Source organism: Tamandua tetradactyla, chromosome 4 (assembly GCF_023851605.1).
Source record: "Tamandua tetradactyla isolate mTamTet1 chromosome 4, mTamTet1.pri, whole genome shotgun sequence".
Lineage (NCBI taxonomy): Eukaryota > Metazoa > Chordata > Mammalia > Pilosa > Myrmecophagidae > Tamandua > Tamandua tetradactyla.
Window position 1 is genome coordinate 164,139,981 of NC_135330.1, and position 22,977 is coordinate 164,162,957.

Genomic DNA, 22,977 nt, shown 5'->3' on the forward strand with positions numbered 1-22,977 from the left:
GATTGGGAGATGATATTTAACAAGACACATGAAAGTAAAACAATAAAGTGTGTTGAAACATCACTCCTTAGTCAATGTCACAAACAACTGTTTTGCTGAAACAGATAATAGATTTTTTGGTTTGTTTTTTTTGTACGCTGTATGGCAGGGGTCAAATTTCATTATTTTTTTCCAGTATTGTAGCACCATTCATTGAGTTTTTGCTTTGTTGGTTTTTGTTTGTTTGTTTGTTTGGGAAGTACATGGTCCAGAAATCAAACCCAGATCTCCTACATGGCAGGCAAAAACTCTACCACTCAACTACCTTGTGGCCCTAGATACTAGTTTTTTATCGAGGTAGAACATTTCTTCAACTTTTATGCTATTCACAATACTGTACTATCGTATAGACAATACTGTACTATTGTACAATAATACAGACATAACACACTTTTAAATTCAATCTGCATTTCTAATATTTTCTCCATTACTTTCTTAAGTCTAGATAATTAAAAAACAATAAACCAAATTTTGATTTGTGGCCTATTTTGGTTTGCTAATGCTGCCATAATACAATATACCAGAAATGGACTGACTTTTTTAATGGGGATTTATTAGGTTACAAATTCATGTTCTAAGACTGTGAAAATGTCCACACTAAGGCATCAACAAGAAGATACCTTCACTCACAAAAAGCCAATCATGTCCAGGGTTTCTCTGTCTCATGGGAAGGCTCATGATGATGTCTGCCGTCCTTCTCTCCTGGCTTCTGGTTTCAAATGGCTCTCTCAGCATCTCCAAACATCTGTGCAGGCTCTCCAAGCATCTGTGCTTTCCCCAAAATGTCTTGCTTTTAAAGGACTCCAGTAAGTGGATTAAGACCCAATTTTATAGGGCAGGGTCACAGATCCACAGAAACAGCCTAATCAAAAGGTCCTACCCAACTATAGGTCTGCCCTCACAAGATTGGATTAGAACATGGCTTTTCTGGGGTACATTAAAGTTTCAAACCAGCACATAGCTTATGCCAATTTTTGTGGTAAAAATACTCCTACCATGGTGCTTTCAGATTACCAAAATGATGTCACTGAATGTGGAGTCAGGAAGACATGCACAGTAGCACACCTTACTATAGATACAATAGGTATCAAAACTTCAAAAGCTTAGAGAATAATTTTGAACGTGATGAGTTTTGAGTATTTATTAGTTTTTTAAATATAATTTATTTAATTGCAAGTTTATATATTTTATTTTTAATAATTGCTGTGTTTAAAAACTGATATGTAAAATTCCTGAAAATTTAGCAATTGGCTCCCACAAGCTGGTTATGAGCCAGGGCAAACAAGCTTCAGCATACTACTGGTTATGAATGATCATGCTATATCTCCCCTGCTAGAGTATAGGTCCAGGAGACAGGGTCCAACCTCTAAGTGCCTTTGTTTCCCTTGTAGCATCTTACACATATCAGACATGATCTGGGAGTGAGCAATAGAGGAAATGTTTTCTCCTGTGAATCCACTTTATAGGTTATAGGACTGTTCTTACAGTTCCAACCTCACACTTGTTTGTGTCTCACTATCACCTCAACATTTGTTTCATTTCTCCTCTTACAAATAAGCTTCTGATGGCATAGAACTCAAAACTACTTATGGTCTTCAATTTCTTAGAGTGAGGGAGTATAATTAGGACATCCCTACCCCATTCCTTGACTTTTTTCTATGACGGACAATCTACCTTTGCCAAGTCACTTAGTATTTTTCTCTATAATTCCTCCCTATCCAGAAACCCTGCTTGTTCTATTTTTTCATATTTGGAGTCAGTCCCCTTTTCTTCTTACCTTCCTCAGAATCCTCTCTTAGAATTGAGGCCATCTTTGCAAGCTGGTACCTCATCCTTGTCATCTTTATAACCCCAACAAGTATCAGAATGCCAGTCAAACAAACAATGTTCCATTCAAGATAATGATTGGATGGATGGATGGATGGATGGATGGATGGATGGATGGATGGATGGATGACGGGCCTTAGAGGGAAGGCAGAAATAACCAAAGTCACTGATGCAGCAAGTAAGTTCTCCTTCTTTGGTCTTTAGCACTAGATAAAGTATTTCTTTTATCTAGTACAGGAAGAACATTCATTTATGCATTCTATAGGTAATTAATGAGTGCCTACTATGTACTAATCATTTTATAGGCAAAGGCAAAGCAAAAAGAAAAAAAATACAAGTCCTTGCTTTCATTGAACTTAAGTTCCAGCCTTTTTAATAACTCCAGCATGACGTTTCTGTTGCTTTCTATATTTTGTCTCATTGGATCTTGAAGAATATAGTTTGACAAATAAGGAGCCAAGATTGGGGTATAGATAGATTGAATAGAAATTTTCTGAATATATTTCAAAACTATATGACCTTTTGGTCCTGCCTGTCAAGTAGTTTTTTTGCTAAAGACAATATTTTTATGCTAAATAAGCTCACAGTATTGATCAAAGATGAAAAGCAGACTTGATATAAAGCAATGAGGATGATTTCCTATAGTCATTAGTGGAAAAATAAGTTTTTAAGATTATCTTCCTGCAGCCCAGTGGCTAGTGGCCACAAGATTCAGTCCATCCAACTCACATTTATCCTCTCCAGTCAAACAATGTAATGTTGTTAGTCTTTTCCCTTTTCCCCACAGAGAATGTTCAACATTATTGAGGAATAAGGAAATTGTTCATGGTTTATTTTTTATGAAGTTTTTTATTGTATTAAAATGCCAGTATAGATTGAACTTGACCTATCTAAAAGCAAATTTTTTTATTTAAAAAAAAACAACTACATTCTAAGTTCCTGGAGACCAGGACCAGTGATTATACTTCTATCTATATTATACAGTACTTACTAGTACTGTGCATGGTAAAAATAAGGGCGCCATGAGTTCATTTGCTGGATGAATGAATTTATTTATTCATGAATAAATTCTTTATTCATGAATGACCTTATTTATTCACTCATTACTTTTCTTCTTCTCCTTGCATTCTAGCTGCCATTTTCTTTATTCTTTGGATTCAGTAATACTTCTCATATCATTTTCAATAAGAGAGTTGAATAAATGTATATTGGCCTGAATTGAAAAGAGAAATGGAAACAGAAAGAAAGCCTTTAGCAAAATAGACCAAAAATCTCAAAACAAGTTGCAAATTAATCCAGTAAAATGTTCCGGATGTTTTGGCTGAGGGAATTCTACCCCAGACAAATCACACTCTCTTACTAACCTCGGGTCTGGTTGAAGGAAGATTCTTCTAATTCAAAACATCTGCAATTTAAATTTAATTATGAAACAACATGTTGTGCAAGTTAAGTTAGATTTCAAGATGACTTAGCAGAAAGTCTTTGGTTTGATAGTGAAAACAGATGCCACGTAGCACAATAAAAATAATTGTGTAAGGCCAGAGACTGGTACAAACAAGCAGGAAGAGGATTTTATTTAGCATGATGATGGGAGCAATAAAATTGTGTGACATTTGGATTTAAACTTTAATCTCACAACTTTTAAATATAAAACTACATTTGTTCTCTGCACACCAAATAGATTATCTAGCTATCTTTATTCCTTTTCCTTGCTTCCCCAAATCCAACTTATCTCTAGGTCCTGCCAACTCTTCTTTCTTACCTCTTATATCTATCTGTTCCTTGTCCACACACACCTCGCAAACTGCTTCCCACCTCACTCTTCTACCTCCCTTCATTTTGTTCTAAGTTCGTCCCAGGAGCACAGGTAAAGCTTTAGCTGAAGAATCTCTGAATATTCACCCATCCATTCATTCATTCAATAAAGATCCATTAAGCATCTTCTATGTGTAAAGCACTTTGGTCTATGGGGCAGATTAAGGAAAAACAAGTTATTGTTTCTGTTCTTTGAGGAAGATTTAAATTTGAAAAAAGGACTGAAGCAGAAATGGGAACAGGAGAAAGGTGTAGATGACATACATACATATAAATGGAGGTCCTCAGAGGCCTAACACAGAAGAGGTTCCAAATCAAACTCACATTACCCCACAAAACCACGTCCTTGCTTTGTCATGGCTCCACAGCGTTTGCTTTGTCTTCGAGGAGTATTTTAGTATAGCTACCCTGCATCTACCCCTATTGTTGTTATTTAGACTTTTGTCTGCTTCATGAGGAAACAACTATGTCTTTTTTATTTTTTTTAAATATCAAAAAACACAAAACAAATGCAAACATTCCTATTTTTTTTTTTTTTTTTTTTAAAGGAAAGACAGAGAGAAGGAAGGAAGGATAGAAGGAAGGAAGGAAGGAAGAAAGGGAAACATCTTTAAACATTTTCTTGTGTTATTGTATTCTGTTTCTCCGTTTTTGTTACATGGGCTGGGGCCGGGAATCGAACCGAGGTCCTCCGGCATAGCAGGCAAGCACTTTGCCCGCTGAGCCACCGCGGCCCGCCCAAACATTCCTATTTTGATCATTCCGTTCTACATATATAATCAGTAATTCACAATATCATCAAATAGTTGTATATTCATCATCATAATCATTTCTTAGAACATTTGCATCTATTCAGAAAAAGAAATAAAATGAAAACAGAAAAAAACTTAATACATACCATACCCCTTACCCCTCCCTTTCATTGACCACTAGCACTTCAAACTAAATTTATTTTAACATTTGTTCCCCCATTATTTATTTTTATTCCATATGTTCTACTTGTCTGTTGATAAGGTGGATAAAAGGAACATCGGACACAAGGTTTTCACAATCACACATTCACACTGTGAAAGCTATATCATTATTCAATCATCATCAAGAAACAGGGCTACTGGAACACAGCTCTACATTTTCAGGCAGTTCCCTCCAGCCTCTCCATTACATCTTGAATAACAAGGTGATATCTACTTAATGTGTAAAACTAACCTCCAGGATAACCACTCGACTCTGTTTGGAATCTCTCAGTCATTGACACTTTGTCTCATTTCACTCTTCCCCCTTTTGGTCAAGAAGGTTTTCTCAATCCCTTGATACTGAGTCTCAGCTCATTCTAGAATTTCTGTCCCACATTGCCAGGAAGGTCTGCACCACTGGGAGTCATGTCCCACGTAGACGGGGGTGGGGGGAGGGTGGTGAGTTTGCTTGTTGTGTTGGCTGGAGAGAGAGGCCACATCTCAGCAACAAAAGAGGCTCTCTTGGGGGTGACTCTTAGGCCTAATTTTAAGTAGGCTTGACCTATCCTTTGTGGGGTTAAGTTTCATATGAACAAACTCCAAGGTTGGGGGCTCAGCCTATAGCTTTGGTTGTCCACACTGCTTGTGAGAATATCAAGAATTCAACTTGGGGAAGTTGAATTTCTCCCCATTCTCACCATTCCCCAAAGGGTACTTTGCAAATACTTTTCCACTCACTGATCAAATCACTCTGGGATTCATCGGGGCATCACTCTGGACAAACCAACAAAATCTCATGTCCTACCCAAGGTTCCAAGTACTTATGGGGTTCAATCAAACTATCTACATAAGTTATATTAGGAAATGCACTAGTCAAAATATAAATTTTGTACCAAATAAACATTTTTTGCTTTAGTCTCACACATAAGATAAAATTTTAAAATATTAATTACCATCTATTTTCAGCACCCTGCAGTAATGACATTCCTTTGTTCTTCCTCATGCAAAAACATTTTTAAAATTTGTACATTTAGTCACTATTATTATACACTCTAGGCATTCCTAGATTATACCATCTCAATCTTTATCATCTCTTTCTTTGTGATTTGTTTATGCCCCCAGCCCTCCTCCTTCTATCATTCTCATATTCAGCTTCATTCAGTGTTTTAACATAATTGTATTGAAGTTAGGTAGTATTGTGCTGTCCATTGCTGAGTTTTTGTATTCAGTCCTGTTGCACAATCTGTATTCCTTCAGCTCCAATTACCCTGTATCTTACCCTATTTCTATCTCCTGATGGTCTCTGTTACCAATGAAATATTCCAAGTTTATTCACTAATGTCAGTTCATATCAGTGAGACCATACAGTATTTGTCCTTTTGTTTTTGGCTAATCTCACTCAGCATAATGTCCTCAAGGTCCATCCATGTTGTTACATACTTCATAACTTTATTCTGTCTTACAGCTGCATAATATTCCATCGTATGTATATACCACAGTTTGTTTAGCCACTCGTCTGTTGATGGACATTTTGGCTGTTTCCATCTCTTTGCAATTGTAAATAATGCTGCTATAAACAGTGGTGTGCAAATGTCCATTTGTATCCTTGCCCTTATGTCCTTTGAGCAGATACCTAGCAATGGTATTGCCAGGTCATATGGCAATTCTATATTCAGCTTTTTGAGGAACCGCCAAATTGCCTTCCATAGCGGTTGCACCATTTGACATTCCCACCAACAGTAGACAGACTATGTCTTAAAGCTGGAATCTGATGGCAGATCTGATTCCTAATCTTCACATCTCTGGATAATTAATCCAGTTTCTAACATAGGTAGATGTTGGAATATTTGGTAAATCTTTATATATCAATAACTTACAAAATCTGCTTCAGATGGACAACTCATATTTGTTGTTATGACCTCTGACCCTTTTCCAGGGTGTACTTCCTATTGGAAGCTAATATACTCAAAGTTGACCCAGCTATGGAAGTTGGCACATCCACAGAGATCTCTGCCATCTCATAAGTGTATAGTGAAATATCCTTGGCATATGAGTTAGTTATTGTCATGGAACTGCAATGTCATGAACAAACATAGACCCCAGTGGCCAACAACAGTAAACATTCATCTATCTCACATCAATGAGTTTTAGCCAATCCAGGCTGGATTCAGCTGGGTAGCTCGCCTAACCTCAGTTGGATTCACTCATGCATCTGAGGATTTGCTGGGGTTTGGCTGATCTCAGATGGCTAGGATGACTTGGCTCTGCTCTATCTGTCCACCTCCTGGGACCAATTGGCTGGCCTGAGCACATCCTTTTCTCAGTAAATGCACAGAACAAGCACAATCACACAGGTGGTTTTGTAAACCTTTCCTTATATCATGTCTGTTGACATCCCATTAGCTAAAGCAAGTCACATCACTATACCCAGGGTCAAGGAGCAAATAATATATTTCTTCTTTTGATGGGAGGAACTGCAGAGTCAGGTGATAATTGGAGTCATCAGTGCAAAATATTGGAAGAGCAATATTTATGCAGTGACATTCATCCAGCTCTTCTCTCCTCTCTTGATATTTGGCATTCTTGGATCTTCTCAATTATAGCTTGACCTTGAGTAAAGAGGTCCAGTTAAAATACTTTGTTACTTTTCGTTTTCTGTTGTCTTTTTATTTCTTTTTCTGAATTGATGCAAATGTTCTAAGAAATGATGAATATGCAACTATGTGATGATATTGAGAATTACTGAATATATATGTAGAACGGAATTATATGTTAATGCTTTTGTTTGTTTGTTCTTAATTTTTTTAAATTAATAAATAAATTTAAAAAAACACTTTGTTACTTCCATGCCACATCATTCCACTTGGAGTCATTCATAAGAAAGAAAGACAGATACTTATTTCTCAAGGCCTTTGTTTATGCTAAAAATCACTTTACTTTTTTCCTTCACTTTTTATCCCACTCACTCTCATGCTCAAATTACTTTGCTTTTATTGTTTCATGGTCAGCTCTCCAGAACCCTACCTTAGGATTCTTTCCACTATCTTTTTCTGCACTTCATTATTAGCATGACTATTTTTCCGACCTATTAATGTGTTTCAAAGCCCAGTGTTCCCTTGGAGATCCTCATTATTCCAAGGGAAAAAAGTTTAAAATTACAACAGACAACTTCAGCTTTCTAAACCAAATTCCTGATAATTTTGCTTTTTAATTCAAAACTGACTATTCCAACAACTATGAAAATAGTTGTTATCTTCTGTTACTCCACAGTACAGTAGAAACTGCTTTTTCTAAAACACTGTGCATGTATGTAGTACTTAAACTTTGTTACTAGTCCAGGCCTTCCCCCCCCACCCCCACTCCACCACATCCTTGTTAAATGGTTACCAGCCGCCAAACGTTTTTGCAAAGTCCGTAATATACATGGAAAGCATTTACCCATGCCTAGGCCTTTTTTTTTTTTTTTTAATTGGGAGGGAAATCACAGGATATGGGGATGAGATGGAGAGATGGTAACAAAATAATTACCAATCAGGGGAATGTTGTGGAAGAATTTGAAAGGGTAAAAGAGGTTACAGAATATGTTTTCAATGAAATGCTGGATTATGATCCTATGCTGGATTATAATTATTCTGGCCGTAGGCACCTTTGCCTTTTACTGGGCTATTACATAGCTCTCTTGAGATAGAAATTAACTTGTAGAAAATTGATAGTAATATAAATGATTCCTGCTCATGTTAATGTAAAAGAATTTTTCAGGTAGAAGCTCTACATCTTGGCAGTTCAAATCCTCATTTGAACCAGTTGCAATATCATATTTGACCCCTTATGAATTAGTAATGAACAACTCATTAAGTTAGTGGTGGTTATTTTATATATGTATGAGAGTCATGACTTTATCTTTTTAAAAATTATCCTTTAGTACTATATTGCTGAATGATTTTCAGATTATAACGTCTATAGTCACTTGCACTTATTTTGTTCATTTGCCAGTAGAGAAATGTGTTTAAATTTATTAAAGCCATAATTGATTTTATTTGATGATTCTCCAAATTTTTTTTCAGAATTAACTAGCTTTCAGAAAGGTAAAGGCTTTGGGTGTCAAAGGAAAGCAAGAGGCTCAGAATGAGTAAGACGGTGGCAATGAAGGCTGCCTATGATTCTATCACACACACCCCTTTGCAAAGGTGGCTCCATCTCAGAAGATTGAAACCAGAAAAGAGATATCAGTGCCTTGTCCTCAGTTGGCAGAGGAGTCAGGTTTTAATCCAGGAGACAAGAAAATGTTTAAGACAATGAGCACTCCAAAAAGAAGGCAAAACGTAAAAGGAATGGTGAAGTACCATCTTATTCTAAATAGCAGCTGTGTTTTACCTGGGGAAAAGAGGATGAAAAATTTATGAAGAGAGCTAAAAGCGACAAGAAATGGGTAAAGAAAACAATTCTGAAGAGTCTGTGGTGCTGTAATATAAGGCTTATACCAGTTTAGTTCCTGCAAGCATTTTACTTGATTAGGAGGAAAAAGACAATGTATGTTTCATCCATACAAAATAGAAATCCCTAACCTGTTCTTGTCTAATCAGAGGTTGTAAACCTTCAGAAAATTCTGTTTGGTTAGAGGCAGTTTCTGAAATATTTTGAATATAAATGCTTTTAGACAAGGTATGCCCTTACTTCTTCCTATACTAGCGTTAATGGTTTCCCTCAATTGTTCTTCCCAAGAATGCATCTCAGTTTATACCCTTGAATAATAATTACACATTTAAGGATTTTTAAAACCAATTACACAGATTTCACGGTATGACATTTATAGCAGTTAGCCAGAACTGAAGATTTAAAGTTGTGACAATATTTATAGCAGTCATCCAAAACCAAAGTACATTCAAATTCTGCCCATGGTAGCCTTGCCCTGTAAAACTCTCTTTTTTGGCAAAACCCTGCCTGTGCTTTATCTCCTTTGTGCCATTTATATGCTTACCTTAAATGTGCAACTTTCTGAAGTTGTATGAATTAAATTTCATTCTCTTACCAATCTTTTCTTCAGTTTGCAAGGTTATTTGAGCAACAAATCTAGTCCTTAAATAAGAATATTAGCCTCCTTCAGTTAAATTTTACAGGTTCTCTAGTCCAACATCTGTCTGTTTAAACAGCCCATGATTGACAGTCTCAGTTGTTACTCATGATGAGTTCCACCGTGGTCTAGGACTCGTGGTCCAGGTGGAATCTAACATTTCATAGATCTTATCTTTTCAAGTTCTCACCTTATGGTGTTGGAATTTCCATTATCCTCATTCAAAGATTGAAAAAGAAAAAAGAAAAAAAAAATCCCGAGACTTAAAGGTAAACAATTTGCCTAAGATCACATAGCTAGTACTTTTATCTACCCTAATCTAAATATGGTGCACTTGCCATGAATTTCTAAGCCATTCAACAGCTCTCTAATTACGGTACTACAAAAATACCAAGAGTACATCTGAGGAGGAGTTTTCTAGAGGAGGTGAGGGATTAGATTTAGACAACCCCATGAAATCCGGCAGTAGTAGGCCAAAATATAATGCTTGTGCACCTTGTGTCCTGGGCTCTGTAGTAGTTAGGTTCAGGTGTCAACTTGGCCAGGTGATGGTGCCCAGTTGTTCTGTTGCTGTAGACTTAAATCATCAGCATGTGAATTTCATCTATGGTTGATTACATCTGCTGTCAGCCAAGGGGAGTGACTTCTGCAACGAGTGATGTTAACTTTAATTAACTAGAAGCTTAAAAGAGAGAGGTCAGAAGAGAGCTCAGGAACTCAGACCCAGATGTTTGGAGATGCAGAAAAGAACTATCCCGGGGTAAGCCATTTGAACTCAGCAGCTGGGAGAGAGGGCCAGCAGTTGTCGCCCTGTGCCTTTCCCATGTGACAGAGGAAGCCAGAGGAAAGCAAGCTGCCTTTCCTGTGAAGAGCTGTAAATTTGTAACTAAATAAATCCCCTCTATAAAAACAAGTTCGTTTCCGGTGTATTGCATTCTGGCAGCCTTAGCAAACTGAAATAGGCCCCCAAACTAATGGTTGAATGCTCCAACAATCTATGCTCCCCAGCAGGCAGAAAATCAGAGAAAAAACTCTCCCTGATCAAAGCCAGGTCTTAGGACAGAAATCAAAATGGAGAGAGAACTTTATCCTGTGTTTTTTTTGTTTGTTTTACTTTCTACATTTTATTTACGTTTTAAGACTAACTTTAATTTCAACATCACATATCCATACACTTATTTCCTTTTAGCTGGTTTCACTTAAACTTAAATGCATGGTTTATTAAACAAAGACTGTAAACAAATATTTACCATGTCTGTAACGAATAACACACAGGGAACAGCTTTTAACAGAAATTCTTTGACACCTATCAACTTTTTTTTATTATAAATACAAATATCAAAATAATCCTGATTTTTGATACTACTAGTAGTCAGAACCCACAATGCTTCAAAAATTAACACAATTTGCAACAATATTCATTGTACCTGCTAATTTAAACTGCTGCTCTTACACCAAGCAAGCGGATAAAGAATGGCATTTATGTTTTTTTCTTCTTGAAATAAGTTTTCAGACACACATATCCTTCCACAGCAATCTGACCCTTCTTGCCAGGCTTTCATCTTGTAAATCCGAATTCTACCTTGAATACTCCAGGTTTATGCGTAAATGGCAGTGCCATGATAAGAGAAAAAAGAATTGTGCTGCATTTTTCCTCATGTTACCTGAAAACATAATGGGTGTACACATATTAAATATATCCTTACAAATGTCCAGGTGATGTTCACCAGTTGGAATTCTTTTACTTAATGTGTGAGTATTCTGCATTGTGATACTTAATCAAGACATTAACATGAGTAGAAGGTTGTTGATTTAAGACAAGTTTGAGATCCACTAAAATTAATTCCTGTGTGTTTGTCCCTTTGGTGGCTGTGGAAGCGTCATATTTTATTTGGACATCATTAGATGTCTTAGCTATTAAAGAATTTTAATGCTAAATACAAATTTTGCCATTTTGCTAACACTGTTTGCTCCATGAATCCACCATTCTACTGGAATTATTTATTCCATTCATATTAATTTTTGTTACAAATCTAAGTGACAGAGGCGCTTCTGGGTATTTTAGTCCACATAAATACCCAGAGGCTATATATTCCATTTTCATAATTTGTCTGTGAAGACTGCCATCTTCTCCGGCAGCCCAACTCAGCCCTATCTTGTTTTTTGGTGACCCAAACAGCAAAGTTTGTCCAGGTGCATGCTAGTCTGGTGAGAACCACAAACTCACTGGTCTATAAGGTTGGCTTGAAAAACAGGTGTGTTAGTTTGCAAGCTGTTGGAATGCAATAACCAGAACTGGAATGGCTTTTAAAAAGGGGAATTTAATAGGATTTAAGGTTACAGTTCTAAGGAAGTGAAGTGTCCAAATTAAGGCACCAACAAGAGGTTACCTTCACTTAAGGAAGGCTGATGGGTCTGGAACACCTCTGTCCACTAGGTAATCACATGGCAGGCATCTACTGGTCGCTTCCTCCTGGGCTCCATTGCTTTTAATCTCTGTGTGGAGGTACCTCACTTTGCTTTTCTGGAACTGGCTTTCATCTCTTGGCTTCCCTTGGCTCTCTCCAGGTTCTGGCTTGCTTAACACATCATGGTGATGTCTGCTGGGCTCCAAGCATCTCCAAACATCCATGTCCCTGTTCTCCAAGTGTCAGCTCTGCTGTGAAGTTTCTGTAGAGTCTGAGGCTTCTGTTGCTTCTGTCATCTCTGGCTCTCCCTCCAAAATGTTTCCTCTTTTAAAGGATTCCAGTAAGCTAATCAAGACCCACTTGGAATGGATGGAGTCATATGTCCAACTAATCAAAGTTAATACCCACAATTGGGTGTGTCATATCTGTGTGGAGATAATCTAATAAAAATCTTCCTCCACAAGATGGAATCAGGATTAACACGTGGCTTTTCTGGGGTACATAATACATTCCAACCAGCACAACAGATTTATAGGTCCTTTGTGTTCCAGCTTATGATACTCCTTCTTATAGCGAACAACTCTTTGAGACAACACAACACACAAGCATAACAAAAAAAGACAGTAAAAAAAGGGAAGAGAAGGAATAGCCTGAATTTACTAAGGATGCCAAAAAAAATGGGAACCAAAACCTGGTTCCAACTGAGGATTAATAACCAAGGAACTCAACACAAAGAGAGTGGCATTTAGACCTGATATTGACTTACCACATTGAAACAGACTCAACAAGCTGTGAACAGCGAGGCATAGGGTCCTGTGTAGGGTACCACACCTCGTTGAAGGCAAGGGACCATGATGACTGGCAGTGCAGACTAGTCTCAGTGTGATCTCAAGGATAACTGTGGAAATAAATGAAGTCAACCTGTTCTAGTTTGCTAGCTGCCGAAATGCAAAATACCAGAAATGGAATGACTTTTAAAAAGGGGGAATTTATTAAGTTCCTAGTTTACAGTTCTAAGTCCACAAAAATGTCCCAATTAAAGCAAGATTATAAAAATATCCAATCTAAGGCATCAGGGAAAGATGCCTTTGTTCAAGAAGGCCGATGACATCCAAGGTTTCTCATTCAACTGGAAAGGCCCATGGCAAACATGGCCATGTCTGCTAGCTTTCTTTCCAGGCTTCTTGTTCATGAAGCTCCCCCAAGGAGCATTTTCCTTCTTCGTCTCCAAAGGTCTCTGGCTACATGGGCTCTATAGCTCTTTTCAAAATAGTTCCCTCTTAAAGGACTCCAGTAAGCAACCCCACCTTGAATGGGTAGAGACACACCTCCATGGAAATCATCTAATCAAAAGTTACCACCCACAATTGGGTGGGTCACAAGTCCATAGATAATCAAAAAGCTCCCATCTAGCAATACTGAATGAGGATTAAAGGACATGGCTTTTCTGGGGTCCATACATTCCAACCAGCACACAACCCAAATGAGAACAAACAGATGCTAATTATACAGAGCTTGCTATCACAAGGGTGTCAGCCACCACTGCCTGCATTTGGCAGAGAACCAAAAGCAGGCAGGAGTAGGAAAGCTTTATAGTGAAAAAAGAGGAAGACAGCAATTACGTCCTGACTGGAGACTGCTGGCATGGGGAAAGTGGAGGCGGGCTAACTGGAAGCAGGGCTCTCTATGTGATTGCTTAGGGGAGCATATTTGGCTTTCTCTGCTTGGTTCCAAGTTGAAAACAGGGACAAAAATTTAGAAAGTTGTCAGTTATTAAGTCCTGGCTATTTTGGGTCAATTGTTAAGAGAGGCTAGGGTTTGACTTCCTGGGATATTTGCCCAGCTTCCTGGGCCCATTGTTTCAGGTGGTGGGCCAGACTAGTGATAGTGGGTTAGAGTTTTCTGGTCATTGTCCACTTGTATTTTTAGTTTCTCAATACTCATTGACTACCTAGCTTGTGAATAATTATGCCATAAGAAAAAAGAGAAGGGTACTATTTAAGAGTTAAAGAGATTACACTCTACTCTGCCATCCACTTCAATAAGTCTTTCCTGCTGTTGTTGTTTATGATTGAGGTAGACTATAGAATAATTTTTTCTCCAGTACCTTCTCTGAGATCCATCCACCTTCAAGCCCTGAAGTCTCCATTATTGTCAGTCAGTTATGAACCTCCCTTCTTACTCCGGGAGTCCATGAACTTGAAAGGAAAAATTTTCATCTTTGTTTCCAATAGCCCTGAACTCAAATTTAGTTCTTTCAAATACGAATGAAGGCAGCAAATCAAAGGAGTATTAATGATATCTGTGATTATGTCACCCATAAAAATCACAGATATTTTCATATCACTTTATAGTGGTTGCAGATAAAATTAGTAATTAGACCTGCTGCTAGAATAGTTATAAAAAAGCACATCTATTACTGTATATCATAAACTTAAAATGTTTTTGATAATTGTATTTCTACTTGGGTGGCTACCTTTGAAATTCTATATATTTTGTCAAAACATAATGTCAAATTATGTTTTCTGGTGGTATCTATAGGCTTCACCAGATTGTCAGAGGAAGAACACAATCTCAGCAAATAACAACCAAATACCTTCTACCACCATCACTATTAACTGAAGGCTGACTACCTGCCAAACATTGGTTAAGAAATCTACATGTTTTATCTCATCTAATCCTTACAACAGTGCTTTGAAGAAAGCATGATTATTATTTTCATTTTCCCAGTGAGGAAACAGACACACAGCAAGGTAAGAGGGTTCTAAGAAGAGAAGAATTAATGTTTGGAATGCATATGCATTTGATGGAAAAGACAAATCTCCTTGATGGAGTAACGGGAAACTGATTCATAACCAGCCAGATATGGTCTCTGGTCAGAAAACAGGGGGTCTACACAGACGGGGTAGTAGGGGTGCATGAAGAAGTTTTAGGGAGAAGTTGATGTATAGGCTGAGATATAAAATATAAAAAGATGTTAGTGAGGGGTGCGATTGTAGTTCAGTGGTAGAATTCTCACCTGCCAGGCGGGAGACCCAGGTTGGATTCCCAGTTCATGCACTTCCCCAAAAACAAATAAACAAGCAAAACAAACAGACAAAAATTCAACAAATGGTGCTGCAATAACGGGATACTCACATGGAAAAATAATGAAATGTGACCCCACCATACACTATATATACACACACAAAGGAGTTAGCCAAATTAATGGGAAAGGGGAGGAAAGTAAAATATGCCAAGCACAGAAACAGTATGTGCACAGGCCCTGAAGTGAGAGGGGGCCATGTTACATTCAAGGAACTGAAAGAAGTTGAGCAAGACTGGACTATAGACCTGGAGGAGGAAATAGTGAGCAATAAGGCTGGAAAGGCAAGCAAAGACCTTGTTATAGAATTTGGACCTTAACCTAAGAGCAGGAAGGAACTGTTTAGGGATTCCTGCAAGCGAATAGCATGACTAGATCCTTTCTAGAAAGTGGAGACTGCAAGTAGAATGCTTTGGCAAGAATAAGATTAGAGGCAGGGAAACCAAGTAGGAAGCCAAATCCAGTAGATATTGTTCCATCTTCATATCAGTTTGATACTTTAAGATGCAAGTAACAGAAAAATCCTAATGCACAGCAGCTTAAACAAAAGGAAATATATTATTTACACAGAAGAGAGTCCAGAAATAGATGCCTCCAGGTGTGGAACAGTTATCGGCTCAACAATATCCTCAAGAAACCTGGTTCTTTCCACATAGCCACAGTGAATCTGTATGTACCTTCATTCTCAGCCTGGCTCCCTCATGGTGGTAAAATGACTGCTATAGTTCCAGTCACTGCATCCAGACACAAGGATGTTCAGAGGGAGAAGAAATGCCCATCTTTATTGTATGTATGTTTAAGAGCAAGGAAAACTCTCAGAAATTCCCTGCAAACCTCCTCTCACATTTTCCTGCCCAGAGATTAAGTCACAGATCTCTTTTTAAACTAGCACAAAAGTGAGACACTATCAGACTTAGACTAAACAGGTGTACTCTTAATGTGGGAATAAGGTTATCAGGGCTGGGAAATGTGTTCCAGAGGGAGCCAAGGATAGACAGGAGAACTTGTATATTGATAAGCATTGGTAGTAGTCACTGAAGCAGCACTGCAAATCTGAATCCTGCCACTGCCCTAGCTGGCACTGACTTGCCTTGGGTCAAGGCGGTTCTTCAGTCTTTATGGTCTCTTTACATTTATCAACTAATTCAAGCTCCTTCTCTACTCAAGGATTTTGCAAATTCTGTTACTTTATTCTCACGTGCTTGTGCCCCATCAACATTTCCTCTTCCCTTCTTTGACTTAGATAACTGCTACTAGTCTTTCAGATACCAATTCAAATAAATAGATCTAATAATCCTGTCCTTTCCTCCATAGTCTTTAGCAGAATGTATTTATGTGTATTTGTTTGTGAAATTAATATCTATCTGTCTGAACTTTTAAAATTTATTCCTGCATTTCATTCAACAAATATTCATTGAGCACCTACTTTGTTATGGCAATCACTGTACCAAAGTAATGGGAAAAGAAAACAGACTTGATCCCTTACTTAATGGAAGTATAGTCTAGTGGGAGAAAACAGAATTTAGTTGCGTATTCTTACAAGTATATAACTTTAAACTGGGATGAAACTCTACCAAGGCAGAGACTAGGTCTGCATCATACTGTCTAGTTTACCACAGGCCCCCACCTGCACCCTATTTTCACTGTTGACAGCTTCCCTGTCCCCTGAAAACGTATGGATTTGCCGCACTGTATTCTGGATTAGACTAGATTTACAGGTAAGGAAGATTTGATATATGGGGGTGGAGCTTAATTATAGTAGACTTTGATAAATCAAGAAGAAGCCCTGAACTTTTTTACAGGGCAATTAGAAACCACTGGAGCTTGGACCATAGAAAATGCATTTCAATAATTTTGTTTTTCTATTCTTAAGCCTTCTATTTTGAAATAATTTCAAACTTACAGGATGGTTGCAAAAATAATACAAAACCTATATGGGCATTTTCTAATTTAACTTATATGGACAGTTTAATTGAACACCATAAGTACATAGAATGTTGAATAGGGCATGAGATTTTGTAGGTTTGTCCAGGTTAGCATGATGCCCTGATAAATCCCAGAGTGATTTGAACAGTGAATAAAGAAGTATTTGCAAAGTCCCCTTAGGGGAAAGGGGAGAAAGGGGGAACATTCAACTTCCCCATGTGGAGAATTCCTGATATTCTCGCAAGCAAAATCTTGGGGTTTGCCCCTATGAAACTTATCTCTGCAAAGGATAGGCTAAGCCTACTTAAAATTAGGCCTAAGAGTCACCCCCAGAGAACCTCTTTTATTGCTCAGATGTGGCCTCTCTCTCTCTCAGCCAACATGCAAGTGAACTCACTGCCCTTCCTTCTCTCTATGTGGGACATGACTCCCAGGGGTATAAACCTCCCTGGTAATGTGGGACAGAAATCCTAGGATGAGCTAGGACTTGGCATCAAGGGATTGTGAAAACTTTTTCGACCAATGGGGAAGAGAGAAATGAGACAAAATAAAGTGTCAGTGGCTGAGAGATTTCAAACAGAGTTGAGAGGTTATCCTGGAGGTTATTCTTACACATTATATAGGTATCCCCTTTTTAGTTTATGGTTATTAGAGTGGCTAGAGGGAAGTACCTGAAACCGTAGAACTGTGTTCCAATAGCCATGTTTCTTGAAGATGATTTGTATAATGATATAGCTTTTGCAGTGTGACTGTGTGATCATGAAAACTTTGTGTCTACAGTATGGACAGATGAGTAAAAAGTATGGATAAAAATAAATAACAGGAGGAACAAAGGTTAAAATAAATTGAGTAGATTGAAATACTAGTGGTCAATGAGAGGCAGGGGTAAGGCGTTTGGGATGTATGAGTTTTTTCTTTTTTCTTTCTTTTGCTGAAGAGATGAAAACGTTAAAAATAATGATCCTGGTGATGAATACACAACTATGTGATGATATTGTGAACCACTGATTGTAACCATGCCGAGAATATTTGTATGTTTGTTGTTTACAGTAAAAATAATTAATTTTTTAAAAAACCTATACAGATAACTCTAACATACCTCCAACCCAAATACGCAGATCTTTCAACTTCTAACATTTTGCCATATTTACTGTATCAATATATCTATTCTCTATCTATAAATCTATCCATCCACTTATCTGTTTGTCTGTGTGTCTCTATCTATCTTCTAAACACTTTGAAGAGGTTGTACATTACACTCCTTGAACACTTAATATTTTAATGTACATTTCCTGAGAACAAGGACATTTACCTATGTAACCATCTTAAATGCAGTTACCAAGTTCAAGAAATTCAATATGGATATAAAGCTTACAGTTTATATTCCACTTTTTCATATGTCCTTTTGGACTCCCTCTCCTCCATTATTAGATTCCATCTAGGATCATGTATTGCATTTAATTGTCATGGTCCCTTTGGTTGCCCTCTTTTTTCCTTCTACTTGTGGAAATATATATGCAACATATTTCCCATCTTTACCACTCCCAAGAATACCAGACAGTGAGATTAATCACATTCACAGTGTTGCTGTATCTGTACCAACATGGATTAAAAACTTTCCCATCACCCCAAACAGAAACCCCTATATTCATTATGCATTACCTCCCCAATCCTCACCTTCTCCCACTCCCTGCCCCTGGTAACTTATATTCTAGTTTCTGTCTCTATGAATTTGTATATTCTAGCTATTTCATGTAAGTGGAATCATGTAATATCTGTATCTTTGTGTCTGACATATTTCACTCAATGTGATGTCTCTGAGGTTCATTCATGTCATCACATGATCAAACTTCATCAGAACTTCATTCTTTTTATGAATGAATACCAACTCATTAGATGTATACAGCACATGTTGTTTATTCATTCATTGCTTGATGGACACTTGGGTTGCTTCCATCTTTTGGCAATTGTGAATAATGCCACTACGGATATCAGTGTGTAAATATCTGTTTTGAGTTCCTGCTTTCAGTTCTTTGGGGTATATACTGGGTGAGATTTCCAGGTCATATAATAATTCTATATTTAACTTTCTGAGGTACCACCAAGCTATTTACCATAGTGGCTGCACCATTTTACATTTCCACCAGCAATGAATGATGTTCTTATTTCTCTGTATCCTCTCCAACATTTGTAGTTTTCTGTTTTTTTAATAGTAGCCATTCTAGTGGGTGTGAAATAGTATCTCATTGTGGTTTGATTTGCATTTCTCTAATGGCTAGTAATGTTGCACATCTTTTCATGTGCTTTTTGGAGATACCGTCTTTGGGAAAATATCTATTCAAGTCTTTTGCCCATTAAAAATTTTTTGTCTTTCTGTTATGGAGTTGTAGGATTTCTTTATATATTCTGGAAATTTAACTCTAATTGGATTTGTGGTTTCCAAGTATTTTCTCCTGTTGTGAAGTTGTTTTTTTTACTTTCAAGATAAAATTGTTTAAGGCATAAAAATTTTTAATTTTGATGAGGCCCCATTTGTCTATTTTTCCTTTTGTTGCTTGAACTTTGGGTTTAAAGTCAAAGAATTCATTACCTAATATGAGATGTTAGGTAATTAAGATATTTCCCTATGTTTTCCTCTAAGGAAAAATTTAGATCACTGATCTATTTTGAGTTAATTTTTGGATAGTGTACAAATTGGGGTTCACTTTCATTCTTTTGCATGTGAATATTCAGTTTTTTTCAGCATCAGTTGTTAAAAAGACTATTCTTTTCCCATTGATTGGACTTGGCACCCTTGTCAAAAATCACTTAGCCAAAGATCTGCTGATTTCAATACTTTGTTTTAGTTACTACAGTAAAGTATATATATCTTAATATGGCTTAATGTTTTAGGAGAGCTAAAATCATATAGTTTAAGAGGCAAATAGAATATATTTTTTCTATTCTGATTAGTGCCCTAAAAAATTAAGTCTAATGTATAGCTAGGCATTTGAAGAAAAAAAAAGTATTTACTTAAAAAAATTATTATGGAATTAATATACAAAAAGAGAGAAAATATTATAATGAACGCTTTTGTTCTGATCTTGTTTGTTTGTTTTTTTAACAATTATCAACACAAGACTAGTTTCATCTGTATTTCCTCAAATTCTCATCCTTACTCCCATCCCTGCTGAATTATTTTGAAGCAAATTTCAGATATCAAAACTTTATACATATATATATTTCTAGAAAATAAGGACTTTTAAAGCATGGCTGCATAAATGTAATTGTATGTCCCAAATTTAAAATATTTCCATAATACTCCCAAATATCCAGGTAATGTCAAAACATCCCTGATTGTTTCATACTTTTTCAGTTGGTTTGTTCAAATTAAAATCCAAATAAGGCCCATACATTACATTTGGTTATGTCTCTTAAATCTTGTTTAACTCTATAGGTAACTCCTCCCTCTTTTTTTTCTGGTAATTTAATTATTGAAGAACAATAGTTTCTATAGGACCTATAGAACTGACTGTACTGATTTTTGTTAATTATATCCCTGTGATGCAGTATTTCCTATAAGCTGACAGTTAGATCCAGAGGCTTGCATGGGTAGATTCAGGTTTGAGTTGTTTTTTTGTTTTATTCTGGGGGCAGGAATACTTCATAGGTGATGGTGTACTTCTTTGTGCATTACATCAGCTTTTTCAGGACTCCTGTTGTCTTTTTTTGCCATGTTAAGAGTCACTGGTAGGTTTAGGTGTCGCAGCCTGGTCCATTCATTATAAAATCTATCTGTGTTTCATCTAATCATTTAAGAGCCACTGAAAATCATTAGTCTTATCTTTCATTGAAAATCACAAACTAGTGATATTTAATTCTGGTATCCCTTCTACATTTATTAGTTCAAATTCTTCAAAAAGAAGTAATTTATCTCATATACTATTTTGGTACCCATCAATAACCACTTTAGTACAGTACTGCAGCAGAAAGACAAGACAATTGCTTGATTCTTCCCTTTTCTTTTCCAGTGTTCAGAATAATGGGCTGGATCCTTAAGTTCCTTCAGAAAAAATGTTTTGTGGGTGTGTGGGCTTTGATTGTTGCTAAAAAACCTACGAGCTCTGAGTTGTTTTTTTTGTTTGTTTGTTTTTTGTTTTAACATTTTCAATATGTTTCAGTGTTTTGCAGTTATTCTTTTTGGTGCTGAAATTGTCTTATTTATGGCCAATGAGCTCTTCAGTTTGGTTCCTGAGTGTTTTGGGCATGACCTTGCAGTCTTGCAGAAATCCTCATTTTCTGTTAGGACAAAATCCTCATTTTCTGTCAGGAACATTTTTATCCCTGACCTTAAATCAATAATTTTTCCAAGGTGCTCTCTCCCTTTTTTATGGGAAATGGTATTTAGAAACTACTGTCTGGGTGCTAAGGATGCTGTGTTAGTCATGTTATGTAGGCCTTTTCAATAGAGCCAGAGAGAATGTATATTTGTAACAAAAAATACATCATGTGTTTTCAGTGATATTTCCAATACAAATTTAGAATATAGCATTTTTATTTATTGTTAATTTATATTTATCTCTTTATCTTGTGATGAAAATCTTGGTGTAATGAAAATAAACACACTAATTTTTTTTCTACAAAATATATTATTGTTTCATAATAATGGTGCCATATCAGAAAATATTGGTATAAAAAAACCAAAATTATATTAAAAAGATAATTACTGAAAAACATTTCAGATTTCTTTGCATTTTTTTTTTTTGTCTTGGGATATACTTCACTAGGAAAGCTCAGTCCAATTACTGTGGTTTACTTAGCTCAGGGAGGGTTTTTTTGATATTGTATAATATATATACAAAGCAAAGAAAGGGAAAAAAGCAATAGTTTTCAAAGCACTCTTCAACAGGTAGCACAGGACAGATCCCAGAGTTTGTCATAGGCTACTATACCATCCTCTCAGATTTTTCCTTCTTACTGCTCCAGAATGTAGGAAGCTAGAAGGAATATATATTATTTTATCATTACAATCAGCTTTTTTTGTGTAATAAATAATACATATACAAAAAAGGAGTAAGTTTCAAAGCACAGTACAACAATTAGTTGTAGAACAGATTTCAGAGTTTGGTGTGGGTTACAAGTCCACATTTTTAGGTTTTTACTTCTAGCTGCTCTAAGGGCCGGACTTATCCCTGGGAGTCATCTCCCATGTCTCCAAGGAGACCTTCACCCCTGACGTCATGTCCCATGTAGCAGGGGAGGGCAATGATTTCACTTGCAGAGTTGGGCTTAGAGAGAGTGAAGCCACATTTGTTAGTTCAGAGAGTCTTAATCAACTTTGAAGGCAGCATCGATGTGGCCTGAACACATTGTGATCTGAACACTGCAGCCAGCTATTTATTAACTCAAGTTCTGCTAATTCAGGGAAGGAGGTGTTCATAGTTAAATTTATAATATTCACTTTAACTTAACCATCTATGTTTAGTAGCAGTTACATCCTTGCTAATGATCAATTATTCAACTGGCTGACAGTTGATTTCACTCATGAAGCTTTGGTCTTTAAAAGGAAAGTGTAAAGTACTAGAGTCATAAAGGATTAGAGCACTACTAGACATGAGAGGTTATCTGTTTTAATCCTTTCAGTATCCAGAGGAAGAAACTAAGATCCAGAAGAGTTTAGTAACTTGCGTAAAATCACACAGCTAGATAATATCAGGGGCAGGACTGGAAACCAAGCCTACTGCCTCCCTTCCATTAAACTGTGCTCTGCCTCCTGTTCTTTTGTGTAAATGCTGAAGAGTACTGTCATTTTTGTAATGAACAAAGGACTCCCATTATGAAAGTTTAATTTCGAGACAGAAGATATCCAACAAA

General features: G+C 36.8%; 1 protein-coding gene and 1 long non-coding RNA gene across 2 annotated transcripts in view; one reads left to right on the top strand and one right to left on the bottom strand.

Annotated features, from left to right (window-relative positions):
* The window catches only part of CLDN10 (claudin 10), a 144,591-nt gene that overhangs the window by 16,047 nt on the left and 105,567 nt on the right, over nucleotides 1–22,977 (top strand). The gene's annotated exons all lie outside the window — the stretch shown is intronic.
* LOC143681476 (uncharacterized) overlaps nucleotides 2,837–22,977 on the bottom strand; it is a 103,123-nt gene continuing 82,982 nt past the window's right edge. The window contains exon 3 of the long non-coding RNA XR_013174671.1: nucleotides 2,837–3,079. This is a non-coding gene — a long non-coding RNA (uncharacterized LOC143681476). The remainder of the gene's footprint in view (nucleotides 3,080–22,977) is intronic.